Raw genomic sequence first — 5,926 nt, forward strand, 5'->3', positions numbered from 1 at the left:
ACGATTTAATCCTTCTCACCTAGTTAACTACTTAAACATCAAAATTCCTTAACGAAATTTTAATACGACCTTAATACAATCCCCTAGACATTAAATAAACATTAAAATAATAATTTAATCATTAAAATTATGGTCCCAAAATCACTATTTCCAACACCACTGAAAACAGGCATTACAATTCTCTCCCTAATGGAATTTTTTTCCCCGAAAATCTTAGCAGAAAATAGGTTTCATTTTTTTTATTCAATGTTTCGCTAGCCGCTGCATCAATCATTTTTCAAGTTGAGGGGTTCAAACTATTATAAAAAGTTTAAACTTGGAGCCACAAAGTTGGTCCATGATAAGGAAACTTTCTAAACAAATCCTTATATCTGTCTCATATATTGTAAAGTGTCCCAATGTCAAATTTAAAAAAAAAAAAAGAAGAGATGTCATTTATCAACTTTGCTGTTTTAGCAGGTGGAAAATATTTCAACAAAAATTTCTCAGTCATTTAAACCCAAGTAGTGATGGAACCCCGTGGAAGTGAATTCAACAACTATTTTGCCTTCCTTCTCAAAGAAAATGGGAACAACCGTAAGCGTATGGCATCATCATTAACACCATTAATCTTGAAAGTGTCATAGATATCTAGAAAATTAGCTAAATAAGCATTCTGATCTTTATCTTGTAGCCCATCAAACTGAACATACTATTGCACCATTTGAATTGTGTTCGGCTTAATCTCAAAATTATTTGCAGCAACAGTCAGTCTGACGATACTCGATTCAGCCCCAATCAGAGTTGTCTTAGCGTAGTCATACATAGTCCGTGGAGCAGGAGCTGCAGGAGGTTACTGATTACCCGTATTATCATCCATCTCAACAGTAATGTCCTTTTTTCATTTGATTGCCTATTTGAACTTTTGTGACTTTGCCTTTCTTCTATAACTTCTCTCTGATTTCTGCGAGTAGTCTTTTCAATTTCATTGTAAAAAAATATTGGTTCTAACGGGTTCCCTGTAGTCATAAACAAAAGGAACCTATAAGAATCAAACAAAAGAAAAATTAAAATGTAACAATTAAATTAAAAAAAATATTAATATAACAATAAAAAAATGGATAAATTAATAGAAATAAAGTTTTCCTAATATTCTAGCCCCCAGTAATAGCGCCAAAAATTTGATGTCAGCGGAACTAATTAAAATTTTGACTAAGGCAAGTGCACCTATCAATTAATAGTATAGCTACAGTGAGTAAAGATATCATTCCCACGAAGACTAAAAGTATGAGTAATTACCTTCTTCCTATTATTTAACTGAATAATTCGAGTGATTGACTAAAAATTAAAATTAACTAAATTAATTAATTAATGAACACGAAAAAGGATAAAACAAAAATATAATTGAATAAAAATCAATAAGCGAAACAATACCTAAAAAACAATTCACCTAGATTTCATCTATCACTATCAATCTAAATTACACAATTTCTTTACTTAGTAACTTGATCCGTAGAAATCCCTAAATTATGTTAATATCTCTTTTGAGAGTAAGAGCAACTAACTCTAGGTTGATTAATTGAAATTTCTTTCTAATTAACACCCCTACTATCGCATTAACTCGTGCTATGGATTCCCTTATTAGATTTGACTCTAATTTAGTAGATATATGTCGTCGTATTTCTAGGATTGTATGCAACTCCACTCAATTACGCAATATCTACTCTTAAATAAGGTCCATTCCTCGTTTGATTTAAGCACATCAAACATGGATCAAGAATCTAAAAATATCAAACCAAGAATTAAGAACACATAATTGAGAACAAGATATAAGTATTTATTGCCTAAAATAAAAATCAAAAGACAAAATTCATCATAGGGTTCATCTCCCCTAGGTATTTAAAAAATTAGTTCATGCTTGAAAATAAAAACATCCAAGATACAGTATAATTGAAAGAAATAAAGAAACTCATGATAATATCCAAAGAAATCAACTAGGAGTCTTCAATCTTGATGGAAATTTGCTACAGAATTGGCTTCAATGGTGTTTTTCGAGTTCTTTTCTTGAATATTCTATGATAGTTCACTCCTATCTTCTTATTTTTATCATATATACGTCTTAGAATGCCTGAAAAACTTAAAAATCACATTTTTCCACTGTTCAGAGTGCAAATCTGTGCAATCAACATGGCCTACCACATGGTCGTGTGGTAGCCTGTGTAGTTCACATGTCCGTGTGGAATGGGTCAGCTCATGTGGGTCTTGTAGTTTGCTCTGATTTTCTTCTTTTCACTCCTTTTTCTCCCAAGTGCTCTATTAAGCATCAAAATAGGAATCTAAAAGATTAGGAGCATAAAATCCACAATTAATAACAAATAATCACCCAAAAACACATTAAGAATGAGGTTGAAATATGTTACTTTTAGCACTTATCAAGTTTAGATTTGATTCACCTCTCCCAGATTTGGTTGTTCAAACGGTAAATACATAAAAAATGTGACTTATGTTAGAAAATAACATTAGCCCAATTTGAGGAACCAAAGAACTGAATAACATAACAAAAATAGAGGGGTAGAAACTATAGTCCCTAATGTACCATCAGCTGAATCCGGCGAATGTTAATATCATACTTACTACGCTGTTAAGAACGGAATTAATCGTGGCCAGATCTAAGTGCTAATGGACTCTGAATGGAAAAAAGTGATTCAAATAGGGATGAAAAGCCGACGACGTAAGGGATGAAAAGTTTGGCAGCTTCAATTGAGTGCAAGGTGCAACGGTAAGAAGGGGGTAAGAGGCAAAACAACAACCCAAAAAGTGATAGAGACGGTGGCAAGGGAAAATCCAAGGGTGTTCAGCGGTTCAAGGGACAAAGTATGATGGCTAAAAGAATTAAAGAGAGTAAAAGAGAGGAGGTGAAAGGAAAAGAAAAGAGAACGACGACCCAATAGAGGTAGAGGGATCAACAACTCTTAGGGAGAGAAGAAACAAAAATAAAAGATGAGAGGAGGGGGAAAGGTAAGGTGCGACAGAAGAGAGAAACGAGTAGAGGAGCTAAAAAATTTAAGGTTAGGGCGGTACAAGACTAGGGAAAGAAGTGAAAAGGGTGGCTGACCAACATAAGTAACTATTTATACTAGGTTGGGCAACACCTTAGGATTTTGACCTTAGAATATGCAGCACCAATGAGAAAAATATGATGAGGAAATTAGGTTTCAGAACCCAAACTAACAGTTTCAAGCCGAGGCCCAATTACATGGCTAAGCAAAAAATAAATAAATTCAATATTTATCAATTTAATCCTAGAAAAATTTACCCACACTTTCGGTCATGACAACTGTAACACCTCTAACTCGTATCCGTTGCTGGACTAGGGTTAAAGGCATTACCAAACAAATCAGAACATTTAACTTTCATTTCATAAACATCAAAGCATCAGAGATCAACATCAATATAGAGTCCCTTATAAAGGTCTTCAAGATCTAAAACATCGGCAGAAAAGATTTGGGACTAAACCGAAGACATACAAATTTTTTCCAAAACTTAAACATTTTTCAAAGAAGTACAGATCACATGCCCGTGTAAACAGGCCGTGTGCCTTACACAGCATTAGACATGCCCGTGTGTCTAGGCCGTGTCAAAACAGGGCATACATATTGACTTACTCACACGGCCACAAGACACGCCCGTGTGCCTTGGTCGTGGTCGAAACTGAATTGGGCCACAGGCTAGCCATACACCTATATGCCTTGGCCATGCCCTAGCCTGACTTACAAATTGTAGGGTACCCTAGGGGACACACGACCATGCCACATAGCCGTGTGTCGCACACGGCTGAGACACATGCTCGTGTCTCTATCCATGTGGACAAAATAGGCCATTTGAATAGCCAATTTGCCACCCCAATTTGGGTCAATCTACAAACACCTAACCAAGCATATCTACACAATAATTTTAGCCAATTTCTAAACCAAACCATACCACATTCATGCCATAACATTATCAACCATTTAGAAATCTCAATTCATCAATCAATTCATAACAAAACTTAAACTAAAATCATACCTAAACATGTGATCAATACATCATTCAATCAAATGCTCAAAACTTACCAAAACATCTCAACATTTACCATTTCTTTAGGCCAACCAAAACATACCACCATTTCACATTAGTATCACATATCATATACCATTATAAAACTATAAGTTCTAACACAAACTAGCCATATCACATGGCTAAATATGTACATCACAAAACATAATTCCACAAATTCTAGCCTATACATGCCATACTTTAATATATACATTTTCAAAAGGTACCAAAATGAGATTCGATAGTGTGGTGACGATCCTTGATGATCCCTGAGCTCACGGTAGCTTTGGTCTATAAAACAATGCAAACACACACAAAGTAAGCTTTCAAAAGCTTAGTAAGCCATATACAAATAAACTTATCAATTAAAGTATATAAACACCATCAAATTACTTATACTTTGGAGCCAATTACCAGCACAAACCTCATATTCATATACTTGGATCATAAATTATCATTTACACATATACTTACCATTCATTTTCAAATATAGTACACAATTTGAGCATACCTGAATCAGATGTATATATATATTCACTTATTCATTCATTTTCTCAGAATACCAGTTGAACCATTCGAAAACGTAAGGATACACGGATAGCTCAGAGAACATATACAATGCCAACGTCCCAGACATGGTCTTACATGTAATTAAACATCGATGCCATTATCCCAGACAGGGTCTTACATGAAATCAAATACGATTCTGATGTCCCAGACATGGTCTTACACGTAAAATAGAAGTCGATGCTAACATCCCAGACGTGGTCTTACACGAAATCCTATGTCATGACATATGTATCCTAACTATTCCTAGGGTTTGTTCGGGGCTTTTCAGACGTCAGAACTTTGTCTATACTTTCTCAAATAACACATATTAAACTTGGATATTCATTCATCACAATTTGATATCATATGAAAAATAATAAATCAATTCAAACACGTTTATTGTATATTGACTTACCTCGTATAGATTTGGATAAACTGAATCGGTTACTCTATGACTTTCGAGTTTCCCTGATCTAATTCCGTATTCTTTAGTTCTCGATCTAAATCAATTCAAATTTAACTTATTCAATCACACATTCATTCAAAACAATCCATATACACACAATTAGGGCATTTTACAAACTAGCCCTCACATATTTACATTTTGACACTTTAGTCCCTGATTCACAAAATCACAAAATACACAAAATTTGCTTGTACACAAGCTTAGCCGAATTTTCATAGCTTTCATACGAGTCCATACATTTCATTTATTTCATATTTTAGTCCCTCAAAATAACATTTTCACGATTTAGCTTAAATTGCTCAAATTCATCAAAAATCCAAAGACAAAACATGTAAACCCAACATCAAACTTTCATATTTCAACATATAACATCACAAAGCTCATGAATTTATCCATGGCACATTTCAAAATCATTAAGAAAATCAGAAATTAAGGCATGGGTTTGATAGTATACGAAGCAATGATTACAAAAACGCAGAAATTATCAAAAACTGAGTTAAAACAGACCTTTAATCAAGCTAGATGTTGGTCGAATGATTCAAACACATAAACCCTAGCGTTTGTTTCTTCAATTTCAGCAAACAAGATGATAAAATGCACAATTTCCATGTTTTGTTATAATTAATAAAATTTATATGCATTTTACCATTTTAGCCTTGCTATTTTCATTAGAATTCCACCATCTAATGTCCAACTATGTCATTTAATTCATTCAATGGTCAAATAACATCATAAGGACCTAACAATCATAAAGCCAAATCAAAAAGGCACTTTTAACATATAACAGACAACTTTTACATTTTACGCGATTAGGTCCTTTTATCAAATTGAGCACAC

Source organism: Gossypium hirsutum, chromosome A08, assembly GCF_007990345.1.
Source record: "Gossypium hirsutum isolate 1008001.06 chromosome A08, Gossypium_hirsutum_v2.1, whole genome shotgun sequence".
Taxonomy (NCBI): domain Eukaryota; kingdom Viridiplantae; phylum Streptophyta; class Magnoliopsida; order Malvales; family Malvaceae; genus Gossypium; species Gossypium hirsutum.